At 41.1% G+C, this 22162-nt stretch overlaps 1 long non-coding RNA gene across 1 annotated transcript in view; it reads left to right on the plus strand.

Moving 5' to 3' along the window:
• Nucleotides 1-393: 393 nt before the first annotated feature.
• Nucleotides 394-22162, plus strand: part of LOC119868363 — a 32644-nt gene continuing 10875 nt past the window's right edge. The window contains exon 1 of the long non-coding RNA XR_005386139.1: nucleotides 394-766. This is a non-coding gene — a long non-coding RNA (uncharacterized LOC119868363). The remainder of the gene's footprint in view (nucleotides 767-22162) is intronic.

The raw sequence follows: 22162 nt of genomic DNA on the forward strand, positions 1-22162 counted from the left end.
AGTCAACCTTCTGCAGCCGAGGGCCACCAGCCACTGGCACTCACGGCAGCTTCAGCCCTGAACGGGGACCTGCAGGTGCCTCAGAGCCTCTCCTACCTTCCATCCTCCGGGCTGCGTGGGTGCCCCGCGTCTTACAGTAAGTGCTGGGAACAGCTTCTCTGCAAGTCTGGTTGTTCTCGTTTCCTGCACAAACTTTTCCGAGGAAAGTCGGCGAGTAAGCCACGGGCTGGAAAACTGCTCATGCATATGGCAGAACATGGCTAAGCAATCAAAATGAGTTCACTGGGGCCGCCTGGGGGGCTCAGCGGTTGAGCACCTGCCTTTGGCTCAGGGCGTGGTCCTGGGGTCCCGAGATCGAGTCCTGTATCGGCCTCCCGCAGGGAGCCTGCTTCTCCCTCTGCCTGTGTCCCTGCCTCTCTCTGTGTGTCTCATGAATAAATAAATAAAATCTAAAAAAAAAAAAAAAACCCAAACCAAAATGAGTTAATTGTTTACACGTGCAACAACGTGAAGGAATCTCAAGGACGTTTGGTTGTGTGATTCCATTTTTACGAGGTTCAAGAACAAGCAAAACTAATCTACGGGGACATCAGAACAGTGGTTGCCTAAGGAGGGGGGAGATTGACTGGAAGGAGCCGCAGGAATCCTTCCAGGGGAGATGGAAGTAGCTCTTGTTCCGGGCGGGGGTTACGTGGGTATACGGTCATCACAATTCATCCAGTTGTACGCAAGACACGAGCCCAAGTGTTAACCATGTTGGAATCGGGTGAGCTGGTTTTCTTATTTGCTATCTTTGTGTTTTCCCCAATGAACACATATTTTTTGAATAGCTAGAATTTGTTTTTGAGAAATAAATTGTTTGGTTCTTTGAGCTGGTGAGTTTATTTTTCTTCTGTTTGCTCATTGGGCTACTTACAAGTTGGTGTCTGAGCAAGGTCACAGTTTCCCCGGATGTACTTAACGCTGTAACATTGGAGTAGCATGTTGCTTACAGAGGATTTCAAAATTCTAGCCAATTAGAAATTTTGTATGGCTGGAAAGTAACTTGAAAAATCAGCTGGTCCAGAAGATTAATGTTCATAGCACTCAGGAGAGGTGGCAATTTAGGTTTTGCATGTATGTATGTATGTGTTTTTTTTTTTTTTCTGGTATATCACTAGGCATAGATATTCTTCCTTAAGCCGGCCTCTTTCAGGGCTTTCTTGTCTCCATGGATAATTGCTTAGAAGATCCTTTTGAGGCAGGTAAAGCCAGAGAGAATACCATTATATTGAAGATGAGTGAGATGACTGATTTCTAGAATGTTCTTCCACTCACCTGATCCGACTGTTCCATCACTGATATTTCTTTTTTTTTTTTTTTCATCACTGATATTTCTATAGTTTGATTTTTCTATTACCTATCATGAAATTAAAGAGCTGTCTGTATGTATGAAACTCACTGTTCTTTAAAGACAATTTCCTTTTATTATTTAGGAAAGTTTTAATATCCAAGAACCTCAGCTCCGTCATGATGCTTTGTCTTTAGTTCAGAATAAAGTCATTATATGCATCCATGCCTTCTTCTATCTAGTAGACTGCTGTTTACGTATTAAGTGAGGAAATATCCTGTCAAGAAACTTGTATAAATATCTTAAATTTGTACGAGGACCAAGTGTTTACAAATAGAGAGTCATGGCTTTGCATTCTGGGTGAGTCCATGATTACAGCTCCCTCCCTTCTCCCTCACCCCCTTCTCTCCTTCTGGTCTTCTCTCACCTCCTACTCCCTTTCCTTTCCCCTCCTCCCTTCAGAAAGCCTGCCTTGCCCTAGCATCTGAGAGGCAATCCAAAGGAAAGTTGGAGATGTTCAGGAATGCTAACTGGGACTCAGGATTCCTTACTATGTCAAATCAGAATAGGAGGAAAATTATGTCGAAATCCTTCAATGTGGACACCGTAGGACCAAAGAATTTATCTTCCAAACCAGGACACTTTTGAGAGGGAAGGGGGCACCATTACTAATTTAGCTAGCACAACAGCAGTAAATGGGACTGTCGCAGGCAATCTAGACTAAAACAAATTCATTTAAGCTGCTTTTAGCTGGCCTGTGAGTGATGGCTGCAGCTGCATATTTGTGCAGGGGAGTGGAATGAGGCACCGATGTCTAAAGACAGGGAGATTCCTGGTAAGGCAGGGTTTGTTTAGGCAAAGAAGGAAAGTAATCTGCTTCTGTTGAAGTCCACAGCCATCATGAATATTGTTACGAATACAGATTTTTAAAAATATTTTATTTATTTATTAATGAGAGACGCAGAGGCCTAGGCAGAGGGAGAAGCAGGCTCCATGCAGGGAGCCCGATGTGGGACTCGATCCCGGGATCCTGGGATCATGCCCTGGGCCCAAGGCAGACACTCAACTGCTGAGCCATCCAGGCGTCCCACAAATACAGATTTCATTACATTTTTGTGGTTTATGGTGCTTTGAACACTGGGGGGAATATGGTATGCTGGAAAGCTCTTTTATTTTGTGGTCTGTCTTCTTACTGACTTTTGTGTGTGTGCGTTGTGTGTCTGTTTATGAGAGACGACCCGTTTGCCTGTTCATAACTTATGAACTTATTTCATTCAGTTTTCGGTCGGCTCAGCACTTCCTTGCATTATTGTTTCGCTCTACACTGATCAAAATTGATAGCTATTGACCTACCCTGAGGCCATTCTGATTTTATGAGCATTTTTGCACACAAAGTGCTCCTTGATTATGCCGATAATTGGTAGAGTGGCTGCAGGATCATTTTTACATTTAATTGGTTGTTCTTGACTTTCTTTTGAGTAGGTTTTGTGTGTGTGTGTGTGTGTGTGTGCAAAACAGCTTGTGAGCAGTCTGATGAGAGTAGCGTACATCAGTTTAAAGACAGAGTCACATTCCTGGGTCTGCACTGGGAAGTTTGTTATGGAAAAATGTGTAGATCTTGACGTAGACTCTCAATATTCAGTCATGTCTGGGAACCAAGAAGGGCAATACAAATATGATGACTTTCACTTAATTCAATCACTTGTTACTTTGATTCTATTTAATTTGATCAAAAACCCATGAAAGCAAATCATTTGTAATAAGGGCAACACAACTCCTCCTCCTTTATTTTGATAGATGTTAATTACTGCGGGCAGGAGCTATGGAGTAATTCAATTACTGGCTGTAATAATGTTGTCATTTAATTAATAATGCATGCCTCATATCTGGGTGAGAGAGAAGAGCGTGAAGGTTTTGGAGAATGACTGCAACAACAACAAAAAATGTAATTCAGATACACGCGATGAAAAGTCTAAGAACTATTGCCGTGAATAAAGGCCTGCTATAGCCCACAGGGAGCAGAGGAAACGATAGACCACGTCCAAATGCTTGGTGAATAAACTATTCTTCAGTGAAAGAAGGTACGAGGCATTTTGCAACAATTGTTAATAGCGAGGTTGCCAACCATTAAAAATGGAGATGTAGTGGTAAATACTAATAATAGCACTGATGATAGCAAACGCATATAGTGCTCATTATATGTCTGGGGATGTCTAAACACTTTATAGACACTCACTCCTTTCATCTTTACAACATCCTCCCTCATCTTCCTGTAACGGAAAGGTGTCGTCTTAGCTCAGATTCCCTTAGAAGACTCTGGAGACAAAAGTTTATTTATTTATTTATTTATTTATTTATTTATTTATTGACAAGAGTTTAAATGCAAGTAGTCTATTTGGGAGGTCAGGGAGACTCTGGTAAGGAGTGTGCAAGTGAGACAGGAATGGAAAGGCAGGCAATAAAGGAATCACAAGAATTTGCCACTGATGGCAACTGGTGAAATTTTGGGAGCCAGTGTAAGACCGTATCTGAGTTATCTCAGCTAAAGGGCAAGGGAACTGGGGTACTTTTTAAAAAAGATTTTATTTATTTATTTATTTATTTGTTTGTTTGTTTATTTAGACAGCTCACGCAAGCTGGTGGGGGGAGGAGTAGAAGAAGGACAAGCAGACACTGAAGTGAGTGTGGAGCCCGACATGGGGCTTGATCTCATGATCTCAAGATCATGACCTGAGACAAAACCAAGAGTGAGCCACCTTAACCGACTGAGCTACCCAGGCGCCCCAGAACTGGGATATTTTTATATACCAACTCCCATCAGTCATTTATTGAGAGCTGCTCCCAGGAGGCAGTCATTCAGTGGAGCTTCTAGCCTGACAACAGGTGGCCAAGGCAACTACAATGCCGGAGAGAGCCTTTAGGTAAGGAAGTGTGGGCAATGATTGTAGAAGTTGGGCTTCAAGAGTTGCATGCTCCACCAACTGAATCAGCCAGGTGGCCCTCTCCCCCCATTTTATTGAATTCTTAAATATAGATATTTTCTTTTCAGAGTGAGTTCTAGAATTTGTTGACTTTTCATTATGGCTTCCAGGTATCTTATGAAAATTTTATCTTTTCTTATATTAATTATTTTAAGCTTCTGTTAATGTTAACTATTTTAAGATTTTATTTTATTTTTTAAAAAGATTTTATTTATTTACTCATGAGAGACACACAGAGAGAGGCAGAGACACAGGCAGAGGGAGAAGCAGGCTCCCGTGGGGAGCCTGATGTGGGACTCGATCCCAGGACTTTGGGATCACAACCGGAGCCAAAGGCAGACGCTCAACCACTGGACCACCCAGGCATCCCCTATTTTAAGATTTTAATATCACAAATCACCTGCCATTCTGTTTGAATTGCTTATTTTATTTCTTTTGGTTTTTGGTCAATTATTCCTGCTTCTAATTTCTAGCATGGCCTCTAAGTTTTTAGTGGACACTAGATATTGTAGGCAGGATTTGTAGAGGCTCTGAATGATATTATCCTCTTCCAAGGAGGGTTAATTTTTCTTTTGGCAGTCAAATAAAGCCCCAGTGGCTCACCTTGGTCTCCTTGAGCCTTGCCTTTTAGGTTTTGTGAAGGATGATCTATTTCAGTGTTCTCTTAATCCTAGAGCATATTTCTATGTCTTGGTGCCTGGCCCAGAAGTGTTTACCAAGCCTAGGGTAAACACCAAGCCTAGGATGTTTATCAAGGCCCTTGTACCTTGGTCGAGTTGGAGCTACCATGGTCTTCTTAGCACCATGTGGCTGCTGTGACCTCTGCCTAACTTGTTAGCCCTGGGGTCTCATCATGTGCATAGACAGTTTAGGAGGCAGCAGGTCACTTGAGGGGAAATTTGATGCAGGTTTTGGGGCTCAAAGTCTCTCTGGGACTTTTTCCTTCAAGCTCCAGCCATGTTGGCAGCTCCAAACCGTGCCTTTCATATCCTTAGCTCAGTAACACGATGCTGTCTGCTTGGGCCATGAGTGTGAACTGCTCTCAGAGAAAATCTAGGGTGAATGTGGAGCATATTTCTTGTATTCCTCTTTTCTCAAAGCTTCTAGCCCTGCTTGGTTTGCTCACCCTGTGCTCTGAGGTGCTTTCAAATGGTTGTTTTCTGTATCTTGTTCAACATTTATAATTCTTAGTATGATATTAACTGGTCATCCTTTGGGTGATGCTGAAATGCCATTCCCTCAGAGAGGTGTTCTCTAGCTACCATACCCAAAGTGTACTCTCCCTTTATCTCTTCTTCATCTGTTTCTTAGTTTAAAACATTAAAAAATGTTTTAAAAGTAATCTCTACATCCAATGTGGGGCTTGAATTCATAATCCCAAGATCAAGAGTCGCATGCTCCACTGACTGAGCCATCCTGGCATCCCTGCTTCTTAAGTTTTATCACAATATGTACTTTAATTTGTTTATTTACTTTTTTGTCCCTGTTACCCCATGAATGAATGTGCTGGAAAAATTCTACCCATGAAACTCTTACTCATGGGCTATCTTTTAAGTTAATGGGTTGTGGAGGATGGTAAGGAAGTGTGACAAATGGACAAGAGAGGGGCAGCAAAGAAGCTTCTGACTTTGCCAGAGGTGAGGTTGGTGGGAGGGGTTGCCAGGGCTTCCAGGGAGTGAACTGTAAGATGCTGGTGTGTGGGTGTCTTGAGCTGACAAAGCAGTTCCTGAGGTTGTTTCCTAATATGAACATACAATTCATCTGTACTCTTCCCAGGGAAATGGAGGTAGACACCATTATCTCTACTGCCCAAGGGACACACACGGAGACAGGATTTGAATCCAGCCCAAATCTGTTTGGCTTCAGAGCCAATGCTCTTTTCCTCATATCTTCAGATCACACATTTTAGTGTGTATATATTTCAGATTCTAGGTCTAAGCTGAACTCAGTCATCTGCTTTTGGTGATTTGGATATTACTTGTCCAGTGGACATCCCTAGGAGTCTCCTGTTATGTCAGTGAATTAAATTCAAGGTTTAATTAGAGGCCTTATTAATAGCCTCTAATTAAAATAGACCATTATTGGGATGCCTGGGTGGCTCAGTAGGTTAAGCATCTGACTCTTGATTTCAACTTAGGTCTTGATCTCAGGGTTGTGAGTTCAAACCCCATGTTGGGCTCCACACTGGGCATGGAGCCCACTTAAAAAAATAGACCATTATCATTAAATGCAAAAAAGTAAGGGGCACTCCAGTGTGTACAATATGGATATAAAAAGGGAAGGAAAAAATGGATTTGCATTTGCTTGGGTGTGCAGAGAAAACCTTTAGATGATACACAGAAACTAATATCATGGGAGGGGAAATGGGTAGAAAGGGACAAGATGAGAAGAGATTTTTTTGCTGTATGCCCTTTTGTAACTTAGAATTTCGTATCGTGAAAATTTAATATGTATTCAAGAAATTAAATTAAAAATACCCACATAATAGCTATGCCAATATAAATGATTAATACTCTTTGCCTTGTACTGTCTGCTGCACCCCTTATAAACCTTCTGTTTCAGGCTCCTGCCAAGAAGACAGTATTGGGCGTATCATGCGGACATTCTGGACAAATTTCCCATAGGAAAACATGGGAATTAGAATTATAATTACATATTTATATTATATTTAGCTACCCAATGGATTAAATAGGGTTTCTGACTATCTTTTTTTAAAAAGATTTTATTGATTTATTCATGAGAGACACAGAGAGAGAGGCAGAGGCACAGGCAGAGGGAGAAGCAGGCTCCCTGCGGGGGGCCTGATGTGGGACTCGATCCCAGGACCCCGGGATCACAGTCTGAGCCGAAGGTAGATGCTCAAGCACTGAGCCATCCAGGTGCCTGGGTTTCTGACTGTCTTGATCCTGTATTGTACTGTTTCTATGGGATTACACATTCCAAGTTTTCTAAAATATAGACTTATTAAATGAACATAATGCAACTTTCATAAGTTGTCATCATTTAGGTAAAATATACCTATGACTAATTAAAAAAAGTTTTGTTCAGCATTTTCATTTGCATGTGAGTACAGCTGCTAACTTTTGGTGTTGAAAAGGGAAAAGTCAGGCTTTCATTTTAAAAGAGAAGACTGACTTTCTGGATGATGACAGGAGTGAAGAGTGTTAAGACATAATTCTATAATTCAAGCAGACTCATAGGAATCAAAGAAATTCTTTGATGATCCAATTGCCTACTTAAAAGAGAGGATTTTTTTCCCTTCTTCTGTTCTCTCTAGGATAACTGGTATTATTCATCTGAATAAAATGTGGCTTTTAAGAGAAAGAAAGCATGCGCTACGCCTTTGCACTTAGTATATTTTTCTCCAGTGGAGTTTCTTTCACTTACTCCATTAGAGCAAAATAAGTGATTCTGCTCCTTAGTGTCACATATGGTCATGTCTAAGTGAGGCTTTATGTGTATCTTAAGAATATTTTGGCTTAAAGGCAGCAAATGAAGTCTTCAGCTTCTTTAAATCCTAGGGAGCACCATCTGACTGCCTGAATAACAGTGCACTGATGACTGGGCAATTCTACGTCTCAAGAGCCTTGCTAATTGAAGATGTGTCACACCACCCCCTTAATTTAAGCATTCTGCTCTGCAAATGATGACTGCTCTTTTACATTTGTGCTTTTCCTTTCATGCGAATCATGCTTGGTTGCTCTGCTCCACATCAAGGAAGATACAGGGGCTGCTTCACAGAACGAAGTGCCTAGCCCGTGCCTGGGACACGGCACTCCTCAATACATGATATTCTGATCTAAAAGCAGTAAAAGGAAGATTTGTTTGAATTCAGTTTCCCCAGAAGCAGACCCTGACATGAGAATTTGAGAGCAGGGGATTTCCCAAGAAAGTGGGAAGGTGCTCCCCAGAGGAGGAAAGTGCTCTGGAGAAGAGGGAAGATGGGAGGGTGCAAGACAAGGAAATCTCAGCCTCAGCCTAATCCTTGGGAGCTCTAGAGGATGAATGAGCCTCAGAGACTGTACTGCCTCCAGGCCTCCAGGTCTCTAGGTCTTAAAGGGAGGGAGCTAGGTCTTCCATATTGCCATACTCTTAGGAAGGAAGTGAACTTCCAGACACCTTAGCTCTCAGTACAGGAGGGTGACATGGTTACAGAGGCTGAGGACAGTGCTCTGAGGAAAGTTGTAGTATCAGTTGTCAGAAGCAAAGCCAAAAGAAGCCAGGTGAAGGATGTACAGAACCTCCAAAAGAGATCTGAGGTGGGCAGGGCAGGGCACCCATCACGTCTGCTGCAAGGTCAAGGCAGGGCCTGTTTCATGGTATGTGACCAGTGCATTTGCACAGGGACCAGTTCTCAGCCACTCTGACCCTGGTGCCTGGTGCCCACCTGGCCTTCCCCACTCCTCCTTGCCCAGCGACTGTTGCTGCCTCAGCTCGGGCAGCTACTGTTGTGAAGGTGTGGATGGGGGAGGGGGCAGCCAGGGTTCCACGGCTGCTGTCCACCTTCAGAGGGACATGTCTCCTGAGATAAGGGAAATAAAAGCAAACTGTTGAGAGTACATTAAAAGCAAAAGCTTCTGCAAGGCGAAGGAAACAATCAACAAAACCAAGAGGCAATCTATGGAATGGGAGAAGATACTGGCAAATGACATATTCAGTAAAGGGTTAGTATCCAAAATATAAAGAATTTACACAACTCAACACCCAAAAAACAAATAATCCAATTAAAAATGGGCAGAAGACATGATCAGACTTTCTTCCAAAGATGACATCCAGATGGCCAACAGACACATGAAAAGATGCTCATCATTACTCATCATCAGGAAAATGGAAATCAAAACCACAATGAGATATCACCTCACACCTGTCATACCTAAAATCAACAACACAAGAGACAACAAGTGTTGCTGAAGATGTGGAGAAAAAGTAACCCTTGTGCACGTTTGCATGGGAATGCAAACTAATGCAGCCACTGTGGAAAACAGTATGGAGGTTCCTCAAAAGTTAAAAATAGAACTACCCTATGATCCAGAAATCGCACTACTGGATATTTGTCCCCAGAATGCAAAAACACTAATTCAAAGAGATACATTCACCCTGATGTTTATAGTAGTATTATTTACAATACTTGAGTTATGGAAACAGCCCAAATGTCCACTGACTGATGAATGAATAAAGAAAATGTGGTATATATATATAAAATGGAATATTATTCAGCCATAAAAAGGATGAAATCTTGCCATTTGCAGTGAGATGGATGGAGCTAGACAGTATAATGCTGAGTGAAATAAATCAGAGAAAGACAAATACCATATGATTTCACTCATGTGGAATTTAGGAAATAAAACAAATGAGCAAAGGAAAAAAAGAAGAGAGAGGCAAAATAAGAAACAGACTCTGAACTCTAGAGGACCGAAGGCTATCAAAGGGGAGGGGAGTGGGGGGGATGGGTGAAATAGGTGATGGGGATTAAGGAGGTTACTTGTGATGAGCATCGGGTGATGTATGGAAATGCTGAATCACTATATTGTATATCTGAAGCTAATATAATACTGGATGTTAACTATACTGGAATTAAAATAAATTAAAAAAGTAAAGATAAACAAGTGGAATTAATTTTAATAATCTATTTTATTTAACCCAATATATTCAAGATATTGTCATTTTAAAATGTAAGTGCTATAAAATTATGAATGAGAACTCACTTCTTTTTCATACAAAACCCTCAAAATCTAGTGTGCATTTTATACTCAAGGCACAAATTAATTTGGATATTAAAGTTTTATTTGACATAGTTCATGTTTAGATTTTATAAAAATTAGAGTTGAAAACAGATTCATCTATGAAAGATATTACAAGTGTACTCAAAAGTTTCCTAGCAACTGAATTGAGCGTTTATTTTTTTGGTATTTTATTTTATTTTATTTTATTTAAATTTAAATTCAATTTGCTAACATGTAGTATAGCACCCAGTGGCAAGAACCTCTGGTGCTCTAGGCATATTTCAAATGCTCAACAGCTATATGTAGACAGTTACCACTGAATTGGACAGCATGGTTCAAAGATATATGGAGGCAGTTAGAGGAAGCTGTGGGAAGCTTTCTGGCAAGGGTCTTGACATAAACTGGGAAAGAGTCATGAAGTGAGGACAAGAGGAAGGGACATAGGAGGCAGCACTAGTATTTTCTCAGGTATAGAGCCAAGGCATGTTACTGTCTTTCCAATAAATATTTATTGAGTGCCAACTATGCATTAGGCAGTGTTCTAAGTGTTGGAGTTACAGAACCACTCCTTGCCCTCGATTTCATGTTTGTGGTGTGTGTGGCCAGGGCCTGGGTGGAAGATAGATTGTAAACATGTCTATTAGATTCTTGTAGCTGCTGTAATAAAGTACCACCAATTGGATGGCTCTCAACAACAAAAATCCAATTTCTCACAGTTCTAAAGGCTAGATGTCCTAAATCCATGTGTTGGAAAGCCCATGGTCCCTCTGAGAGGCTCCAGGGAAGAATCCTTCCTTGCCTCTTCCTAGTTTTTCAGCCTCAGGTGTTCATTGGTCTTTTTTTTTTGGTATATTTTTTAATTGGAGTTCAATTTGCCAATATATAGCATAACACCCAGTGCTCATCCCGTCAAGTGCCCCCTTCAGTGCCCGTCACCTAGTTGGCAGCATGATCCAATCTCTTCCTCTGTCTTCATGTGGCTGACCTCTGTCTCTGTCTTTGTGTCTAGGTCCAAATTTCCCTCTCCTTATGAGGACACCAGTTGTATTGCATTAAGGGCTCACTGTACTCCAGTACCACTCACAGGTATCTGAGGTTAAGATTTCAACATATCTTTTGTTGGGGAGGGTACAGTTCAACCCATAGAAAAATGTAATCCTATAAACGTAAGTTCAATAATTTCGTAAAGTGCTTCAGTGAAAATAAGGCAGAGCAATGGGATTAAGAATGATGGGTAGAGGGATCCCTGGGTGGCTCAGTGGTTTAGTGCTATCTTTGGCCCAGGGTGTGATCCTGGAGACCCAGGATCAGGTCCTGTGTTGGGCTCCCTGCATGAAACCTGCTTCTCCCTCTGCCTGTGCTCTGCCTCTGTCTCTCTCTGTGTCTCTCATGAATGGATAAATAAAATCTTTTAAAAAAATGATGGGTAGAAGGTGGGCTGGAGCTGAATCTCATAGGAGGAGGCATAAGCTGAAGGAATAAAGGAGAGACACACCAACCGTCTGCCAGCTGGGCCACATGTGCCCAAGGACTGACAGCTGCTTCACTTCCTCCTTGTTGACCTTCGTAGTCCTGCATGGGGATTCCAGCCAGGGGCCCAAGGGATCGGAAGCTCTGGGGAGTCAGGTGTTCCCTGTGGTCTCTGAGTATCCATCACTCTTACTCTATTGCTCTTTCTTCAGCTCCTTGTTAAACTTGTGAATGAAGAATCACCACAAACAAGGCTGAACTTGTCAGCCAGCATTTCATCCTCAATACACGCACAATAACCCAAGAACAGCTATGAAGGTGGGCAAGACAACTTGTGGCCCCAAAGCCAGTTCTATGAGACCTCATCAAGTGGGCATTGACCTGGATTGCCAATAAGTGTTATCAATGCCCAGGCCATCATGGTGTCACCACTCAAGTGTCTTCCCTTCCTTTTCTTTGACTTGAACTTGGATTTTATTCACATCTACACCTGTATACCTTAGTTCAAGTCCCCATTGGGCCAAGTCTGGAATCATAAGAGATGTCCATGGAAAGGAAAGGGGGCCCAATACCAGGCTCTGAGCATAATTCAAGCAGGCTCTTGAATTAATTCTGTTGTGAATCTGTGGTTAAATTATTCTCTATGGCAACATATGCACAAAGATAATTGAAAAAGGTAGAATAAAAGCAAAAAACCTCACTCCTTCAAAAACAAAACCAAATTTCAAAACCCCAATCAACCAACTAACCAATCAATCAAACAAAACACCAAAATCCTGCTGTCCCCCTCATTTCTAAAGTGAAAGCCCTCATTCTCACCATAACAAACATCAATTCCAGGTGGATTAAGACTTTAAACTTTCCTAGAAAAACAGGTAAAGAGTTCTAATACCCAATTCCAGTGTGTGTGCATGTGTGTGATTTTTCCCATGCCACCAAACAATTCTTGGACACCAGCTAGTGTTCTATAATTCAGCTCAATTCTGACACTATCTACCCAGAGACAGCACCAGGTCACACACATTTAGGGCTCAGTGCCACCAGACTGCACCCTACCTCAGATGCCAGTTGCAAGTCCAGGTGGTCACCTGTGCTCTGATTGACCAGCTAGAGATTGCATGTTCCAGGGGCCCCCACCTCAGACTTCATTCACTTGCTAGAGTGGCTTACCACTCAGAGAAACATTTCATTTACTAGATCACCAGTTTTTTATCAAAGGATCTAACTCACGACTAGCCAGATGGCAGAGATGCTGAGGGCAAGGTATGGGGAAGACATGTGGAGCTTCCATGCTCCCTCCAGGTGTCCCAGTCTGCCCCGCACTTCATGTACTCGCCAACCAGAAGCTCTCTGAACCTCACCCTTTTGGTTTTTTTTTTTTATGATAGTCATACACACAGAGAGAGAGAGAGAGAGAGGCAGAGACATAGGCAGAGGGAGAAGCAGGCTCCATGCACCGGGAGCCCGACGTGGGATTTGATCCCGGGTCTCCAGGATCGCGCCCTGGGCCAAAGGCAGGTGCTAAACCGCTGCGCCACCCAGGGATCCCCCCTTTTGGGTTTTTATGGAGGCTTTCTTTTCTTTTTCTTTCTTTTTTTTTTTTTATGGAGGCTTTCTTACATAGTCACAATTGATGAAATCATTGGCCATTGGTGATGGAACACAATCTCCAGCTCCTTGCCCATTTCCCCAACCTGGAGGTCAGGGACTGGGACCGACATTTCCAACCCATCACATAGTTGGTCCCCCTGGCAATCAGCCCCCATGTGTAGGTGCTTTCTAAAAGTCATCTTATTAACATAAAAAAAGAACAACTTTGTTGCTCTCACCACTCAGGAAATTCCTAGGGTGTTGGGAGCTCTGTGCCAGAAATCCAGAGGAAGGCCAAATATATATTTCTTATTATAAATCACAGTATCTCAACAGGAAAATATGTTCTTAATCTTGACATGAAGTCTCCCTTAAAGCATGGCAGTGAAGTCAGAAACATTAAAATACTGAAAGATTTGACTTCACTAAAAACACTAAAAAACCTTACAGGTGGCCAAAAATACCATAAGTTAAAAGACAGATACTAACCCATGGAAAAATATACAACATACATGACAGAAAAAAATATGGGGGGGTATTGGCTGTCATGTAACAGTCTTACAAATCAATAAACCAAACAGCCCAATAGAAAAATGGGCAAAAGATGGACATAAACAATCAATTTTTAAAAAAGGATTTATCTATTTTAGAGAGAGAGAGAGAGCACGGGCGAGAAGAGGGAGGGACAGAGGGAGAGAATCTTTAAGCAGACTCCCCGCTGAGCACAGAGCTGGACACGGGCTTGATCCCAGGATCCATGAGATAACGACCTAAGCCAAAACTAAGAGTTGGACACTTAACCAACTGAGCTATGCAGGCGCCTCAACAACCAATTATTTTTTTTAAAGATTTTATTTATGTATTCATGAGACATACACACACACACACACACACACAGAGAGAGAGAGAGAGAGAGAGAGAGAGAGAGGCAGAGACACAGGCAGAGGGAGAAGCAGGCTCCATGCAGGGAGCCCGATGTGGGACTCGATCCCGGGTCTCCGGGCTGAAGGCAGTGCTAAACCGCTGAGCCACCCAGGCTGCCCTCAACAATCAATTATTAAAAGCAGTTCACATGGCTAATGCATACGTGAATGTATGCTCAACTTTGTTAATAATGAAAGAATGCAAACTAAAATAACAAGATATAAATTTTGGCTTATTGTTTGGTAAAGACCAAAAAGATTGGCAATGCCCAGGATTGTGATGGTAGGAGGAAAGGGGCCCTCACACACTCGTGGTGGAGATCTAAATTCATACACATTTGGGGGTGGACAATTCAGCAACATTCATCACAGTGACTAATAGGCGTATCTTTTGCCCAAGAAATTCTGCTTCTAGAAATGTTTCTTGACAACAAAATCAAGCAAGTGAGCAAAGATATTAGGAGTCTTATCACAACACTGCAATAATAAAAAAAAAAAAAGGAAACCACGGAAGTGCTCAACACTCAGGGACTGGCTTATTAAATGATGATCTGTTTGTGCAATGGCAGCTCACTCAGCATTCATAAGGCTGAAATAAGTGCAGAGACATGAAAGTATGTTCATGATCTATTTGATTTAAAAACTGAGTTTTGGAATATTGAGTACAGTAGGATCCTTGTTTTGTTTATAAAGATGATCTGAAAATGTTTAGTTAAGAGTAATTTCCTCTAGAGAGTGAGTCAGGGAAGACACTATTGTTTCTTTCAAGGCAATGGCAGGCAGTGTTTCAGAGCCAGGCTCTGAGGCCGGACCGTCGGCTCCCAATTCTGGCATTGCTGTTTACTAGCTTTCTATCGTTAGGCTTGTTTCTTAATCTCTTCCAGCTTTTGTTTCTTCACCTTTTAAATCGGTCACAGACTCAGTGTCTAGCTCCCAGGGTTTTTTCTTGTGAGGACTCAGACACGTATATCTTGGTTCATTTCAGCTCAGACTTAGCAAATGGCCAGGGCTTAGTACATTTTATCTATCATTATGACATCTTTGTATATGCTTTGAATTTTACAACAAACATCTATTGCTTTAACAGTAAAAAAGCAATACATATACAAGGTGGCCAAAAAGTGGAAACATAGGCAAATATGTATATCATGGCTTATTGATATATCACAATATAACAGACCAGCATCTATGAGTCCTGATTTTATGACCCACCCTGCATATTTACTATTTTTTTCTTGTTTTTTTTTAATCAAAGTGAAATTCACATAACATAAAAATCATTTTAAAGTGAACAATTTAGTGGCATTTAGTACATCCACAGTATTATGCGACCACTACTTGTATCTAGTTCCAAAATGTTTCTATCAGCCCAGAAGGAAAGCCTGTTCGCATTAAGCAGTCCCTCCCCATCCATTCCCCACCCTTGGGAAACACCAGTCTACTTTTTGTCTGTATGGATTTACCTATTCTAGGTATTTTTTAATAAATTGAATCATACAAAATGTGTTTGGCTTCTTTCACTCAGCATCATGTTTTCGAGGTCCACCCACGATGCAGCAGGTGTCAGGCCTTCATTCCTTGTTATGGCTGCATAACACTCCATTGTATGGACAGACTACACATTTGTTTGTCCATGTATTTGTTGATGGGCCATTGGGCTGTTTCCACCTTTTGGCTATTGTGAAGCATGTTTCCATGAACATGTACATGCAAGTGTCTGCTTGAGGCGCCTCTTTCAATTCTTTTGGATACATACATACTGATGGAGGTGCTCGGTCACATGGTACTTCTATGTTTAATTCTTTTGAGGAGGTGCCACTGTTTCCTGCAGCAGCCAAACCATTTTACATTCCTATCAGCAATGCATAAGGGTCACAATTTCTCCACATTCTCTCCAATACTTGTTCTTTCTCATTTTTTAAAAAAGATTTTATTTATTTATTCATGAGAGACACATGCAGAGAGAGTCAGAGACACAGGCAGAGGGAGAAGCAGGCTCCATGCAGGAATCCTGATGCGGGACTACTCGATCCCAAGACCCTGGGATCACGCTCTGAGCAGAAGGCAGACGCTCAACCACTGAACCACCCAGGCGTCCATCTTTTTCATTTTTTTGACTATAGTCGTCCTAGTGGGTGAGAAGCGGTATCTCACTGTGGTTTTGATTTGCATTTCCCTAATGACTGATGATGTTGTGCATCTTTTCAGGTGCTTGGTGGCTGCTTGTATATCTTGGTAGGAGAAATGTCTGTTTAAGTCCTTAACCTATTTTTTCCAAGTTGGGTTGCCTTTTTGTTGTTCAGTTGTAAGAGTTCTCTATATATTCTGGACGTATATTTGCTTTTGAAAACAGAGTATATGACTCATCCTTTGAGGACTCAACTCAGATCCTCCAAGAAGCCTAACTTCCCCAGCTAGAGTTTTATTTCTGTACAGAGAACATGCATCAAAGACTATATGTGGCCCGCAAAGGCTAAAATATTTGCTATCTAGCTCTTTACAGAAGATGTTTGCTGACACCTGGACTTTAGATTCCTTGAGGGCAGGGATTGTTCTCGGCAGAGCCTTAAATGCTCAAAACGATGGCCCCTGGTTACTGAAAAGTCTGGTGTTTTGTATTTAATGTAAAGTGAAGTAATATATTTTGGAAAAAAAATCTTTCCAAAATGATTATGACCAAAAGAATTCTGACCTTCAAAATTATTTATTTGCAAAGTTTCCTCGTCTGCTATATCTGAATACTTTATGTTCTGGTAAAGCAGAAGAACCGAAGTGTTTCTATAATTTTGTTCACCAAACATTGTGGCTGAGCTCTTAGGGAATGATTTGGAAAACAATTTACATGCCTCGAAACTCTGACGTCTGAAACACAGTGTAAGACCGAAAACATCGTTATCATTTGGTCTGTTGCTGTTCTCATTTGCTGCTGTGGAAACACAAGATTATTGGCACAAAGTGTCACTCAGTTTATGGCTCAGGAACTAGAGCCAGCAATTACCTCAGGGAGAGCAAAGGCCTGTAGATGTCTCGGCTCTTAGCTGAAGAGGTTTCAGACCAGCAGAAGAAATGTGCTTAAAAATAATGCATCTATTTTAGGGTTCCTGAAACGTGGACATTTCCACATTGCTATTTTCACCCTAGTCTCGGCTTCTCCATATGGCAGAAATAGCACAACCTTGCCCTTTGCTTAGCTGTTTTACCTTGATTTTGTCAGTCCCAGCTTAAGCATTTCTCAGGCCTTGACAATCAGATGGAATTGAGGAGCTGATTGCAGCCAGTGGAGGGACATTAAAAGTTGCTATTGCATTAGCCTCCGGTCTTCTGTGTGAATGGCTGAGGTTCAGATTCGATTCTAATTAAAAGTAGACAGGAATCATTCAGGTGAAAGCAGAAGAGAAATAGGAGTCTGTCTTTACAGTCAGTAGGGTGTATTTGCAGGTGTGTGTGTGTGTGTGTGTGTGTGTGTGCAGACTGTGCTGGCAGAGAGCCAGGAAGCAGACATCCTTGAGGCAATCAGCAAATTCTTTCTATAAAGGGTCAGATAAGTAAATATTTCCAATGTTGCAGGCCTGACAGTCTCTGTTGCAGCTGTTTAACTCAGCCACTCCATAGACGAGAGAAAGAAATAGCACGGCTCTGCATCGATAAAACTTTATGTACACAAGTGGGCTGCGGGCTAGATTTGGCCAATCCAGGTCTACACGATTGGTGGGAGGTTTGGCTGCTGTGTTTCTTCTTCCTGCTGGCACACTTTTGAGCATTTCTGTGTTTACAAGCCACCCAAGAAAGGTGACCAGGGAAGGAAGACAGAGATGCTGTTCACGCCGAGCACATTTTCTGTTCAAATTCTGCTAATGTATTTGGGGACAAGGCTAAAGTCATGATCTATGGAGTTCTGGACACATTTTTTTAGCAGATTTAACTGGAAGAATCAAGAATTGACTTATCTATAGGCCTAAAGTAAATGGGGAGACAATTTTTCCCAAGTCAGTGGGTGCCCACCATTCTTTTCACCCTGATGATTATTTTGGTTCACATTTGTTTTCTCTTAGTAAACTCCATGTAGATGATCTGGGCGTGGTTTCTGTGTAGATTATTCACTCATATGCTGGGTCTTTCTTTCCTAACATAAATACTCCCAAGATGGCCTTTAATACCTTCTGAGAGACCTTGGAGTAATAGCGTAGAATGGTCCTTGGTCATGCATTGTAGCACCAACAGATGGGCAAATGTGTACTAAAATGACAGGAGCTGAAACAGTGTTGAACTAGTATAAGAAAGGACAGATAAATGGGATGGCTTTCAAATGCCCCCCCATCTCTACCCTCATATTAGATCCCATTTTTGTCCTTATTTATTTGCTTATTTTTAATTCTTTTGGCTTTTTATTTTTTTGCCCTTTTTTAGAAACCAGTGTTTACAAAAGAGAAAAGAATATTCACAAATCAGTGGAGGAAAGAATGGATTATGTAATAAATGATGACAGAAAAATTGAATTAAAAAAGAACAATTTGGATAGAAAACAGTTTAGGACTTTGCCTCATACCATACACTAAATCAATTCCACATGATATGAAGGGTTAAATGTAAGATATGCAGTATAATCCAGGAGAAAATATGGTTGACTCTTCAAATGATCTCTGAGTAGGAAATGACTTTCCATGCATAAAGCAAAGGGAGACACCGAAATGGATATGCTGATAGATTTATAAATTTACGGCAATCTGTAATCTGCAATCAATTTATAAAATTTAAAATCATCTCTATGATCGGAAATAGAAAAATAAAATTAAAAGATCAACAAACGAGGAAAATATCTGCCAAGAAGGGTAAGCCCACTATGTAAAGAACCCATGTGACTTTAAAAATTGAACAATATTTCAGTAAGAAACAGGAAAGGGCACACACAGTAATGGAAATGGTCAGTGAACATACAAAATTGTCCAACTTCTCTAGTAATCAGAGAAATGCATTTCATCCATCAACTTATCAAAAGGTAAAAAGTAATAGCAGTCAAAACTGGCATGGGTACAGGGAGACAGACGCTCTTGGACACTGCCGTGGAGCACTATACGTCTTTCTATAGAGCAATTTAGCAGTGTGCATTCAGAGCCTGACATTCATATTCCCTGGCCTAGTTGGTCAGGACTAGGAATTTGTTAGAAATCCATGCAAGGGAGATGATCAGAAATTTGACAAAGATTTTCTGCAAATGCCTAATATATATATTTTAAATTGGGATAAAAACATGGGTTGGCAAACTATGGCCCATGGGCCCACCACTTGATGCAGTCTATAAGCTAAGAATGTTTTTTTTTTTTTAAGATTTTATTTATTTATTTGAGAGAGAGAGAGAGAGAACACGAGTAGAGGGAGGGGCAGAGGGGATTCCTCGCTGAGCATGGAGCCCCCTGTGGGCTCAACCCACACCAGGTTGGGGGCTCAACCTGGGACTCTCTCCCAGGACCCTGAGATCACGACCTGAGCTGACATCAAGAGTCAGACGCTTAACCGACTGAGCCACCCAGACGCCCCAAAGAATGGTTTTTTACATTTTTAAATTTTTGAAAAAAATTCAAAGGAAGAAGAATATTTCATGACATGTAATAATTATATGAAAGTTTTACTGGAACACATCCACACCCATTCACTGACACAGTGTCTATGGCTACTAAGTGCCTTAGCAGCTGACCTGAGTCATTGGACAGAAGTTGAAGGGCCTGCAAAGCCTCAAATACTTGCTATCTGGTGCTTTTTGAAAATACTTGCTATCTGGCTTTTTGCCAAGCGCTGGTATAATAAATAATGGAACACTCACATGATATAATATTTGTAGCCATTAAAATGATATGTGCAATTAATTTTTAGTAATATGAGAAAATGCTCATAACATCTTCTTGAGTGAAAAAATGTGGAATAGGGCTATTTATACTAGAGTTTCACAACGAGTATTCTGTTGGCTAATAATAGAACTCATATATTGAGAAATCTGAGTTTAAAAACTTATGTAGGACTTCTCTTGGCTTTTACTATGCTACTTAGCAGAGTGAATCTTTAAGAGGGAGAATATGGTATACTATGTTCCCCAATTTTTTGTTCATGGATTCCGATGTTTTATGGAACATAATCTTGGAAATGGTGATCTGTATAATGGTTTTCATTGTTCTAAAGTATATTTTATGTTCACATGTGCATGCACACACAAGATAAAAATGAGTCAAAATGTTGACCGTGTTTGTTTCTCAGTGATAGGATTATAGATAATTTTTTTGAGGGGTTTGTATTTTTAAATGTTTTCTATAACAAGCATGAATTAATCTTACAATCAGAAAAAAATGTTAATAAGGATAGAATATGGACGGATGTCTGATAAAGGAAGAAGATTTTAGAATCAAAGTAGGACCTTTGAGTAAATTAGGAATATGTGGAATACTGGGCACATGCAGCAAAATTTCAAGTCATTTCCATTTATCCAGTCTGTTTTCTCATCTGCCCCTTTTCCTTATTATGTATTTATGTATGTACATATTTAGCCAGATACCATTTAAAATAACTGTCTAGATCACTTAGGACAGGTTTCATATTTTAATAGAGAAGCTAATCTTGTTTTTTGCCTCTAGGTAAGTAAGAATCGTAATTTCCTCCCAGTCAAACAGGACCAGTTTCTTTTCTTTTTTTTTTTCTTCTTTTTCTTTTTTTTTAAAGTAAACTTGACCCCCACCATGGGGCTGGAGTTCACGACTCCAAGATCAAGAGTCACATGCTCCAGCTCCACTGACTGAGCCAGTCAGGTGCCCCCTCTTTTTTTTTTTTTTTTTTGTTTAAGTAAAAGACTAGTTTCATTTTTTAATTTTTATTTTTTTAGAGGGTGTGGAGAGGCGGAGGGAGAAGGAGAATCTTTTTTAAATTAAATTAAATTTATTTGTTTATTCATGAGAGACACACAGAGAGAGAGCAGACATAGGCAGTGGGAAAAGCGGGCTCCCTTTGGGGAGCCCGATGCGGGACTCGATCCCAGGATCCCGGGATCACGACCTGAGCCAAAGGCAGATGCTCAACCACTGAGCAACCCAGGTGCCCAGAGAGAGAGATTCTTAAGCAGCCTCCTCTCCCAGACCACAGCCTGATCTGGGGCTCCATCTCACAACCCTGAGATCATGACCTGAGCCAAAATCAAGAGCCTGTCGCTTAACTGACTAAGCCACCCAGCCATTCTAGTTTTACTTTTTAAAGACATCTTTTATTTTGGAATAATTTTTATATTTACAGAAAAGTTGCAAAGATAGTATAGAGAGTTCCCGAACAATCTTCACCAGCTTCCCATGATGGTAACACCCTCCCTAACTGTGGTGCATTTGTCCACACTGCAGAATTAACAGTGGTATGTCATTATTAACTAAACTCCAGAGCTTTGAGGGGTTTCCATCAATCTTTCACTGATCTTTTTCTGTTCCAGGATCCAATCCAGGAAACCACACTGCATTTAGTGAACTCGTTTCTTTTAATTCACTAAAAACTTTTAAGAATGAGCTCCATCTCAATTTTGTGATTTATCAAGCCATAAATATAGGTGAAGTATCTGGCTATCTTTACTAAATTCCTTTAAATGGGCAAGAGATGTCCAGGAGACCCTCTACTTGTGTTTCCAGACTTTGCATGGCCTCTGCTCTGGATAAAGAGCTTTCAGTTTTACAAAGAATTTTTACAAATATCTCAATCTGTCATCCCAATCTCCCCACGGAGGAGGCAAGGCACCTGTCGTTTTGTTCTTTTCTGTTTTACTGGTTAAAGAATTAAACCTGGAGACAGATACACCTGTGCACTTGCCCAGGCTCTCGTGCTCAGAAGGACCCTGTGTTGGTTCAAGCTGTGGTGCAAGCTTTACTAAATTCTTCAACATTTACAAACAAGGGGCCCTGCATTTTCACTGTGCACTGGTCCTGGCAAACTGTGAAGCAGGTCTTGCTCAGAAGAGCTTGCCTTGCTCACGTGAGGGCACACGGAATCAATGTTGAGTCAGTTTTTGCATTTTCTGACTTAGAGTTTGCCCTTCCTTCTCCTACCCTAAAGGCTCTGTCAACCTTGGGATCTATGACTTGATTCCAGCCTTGTGGTCCATTCCCTGAATTCCCCAAAACTTTCCTT

This window comes from Canis lupus, chromosome X (genome assembly GCF_011100685.1).
Source record: "Canis lupus familiaris isolate Mischka breed German Shepherd chromosome X, alternate assembly UU_Cfam_GSD_1.0, whole genome shotgun sequence".
Lineage (NCBI taxonomy): Eukaryota > Metazoa > Chordata > Mammalia > Carnivora > Canidae > Canis > Canis lupus.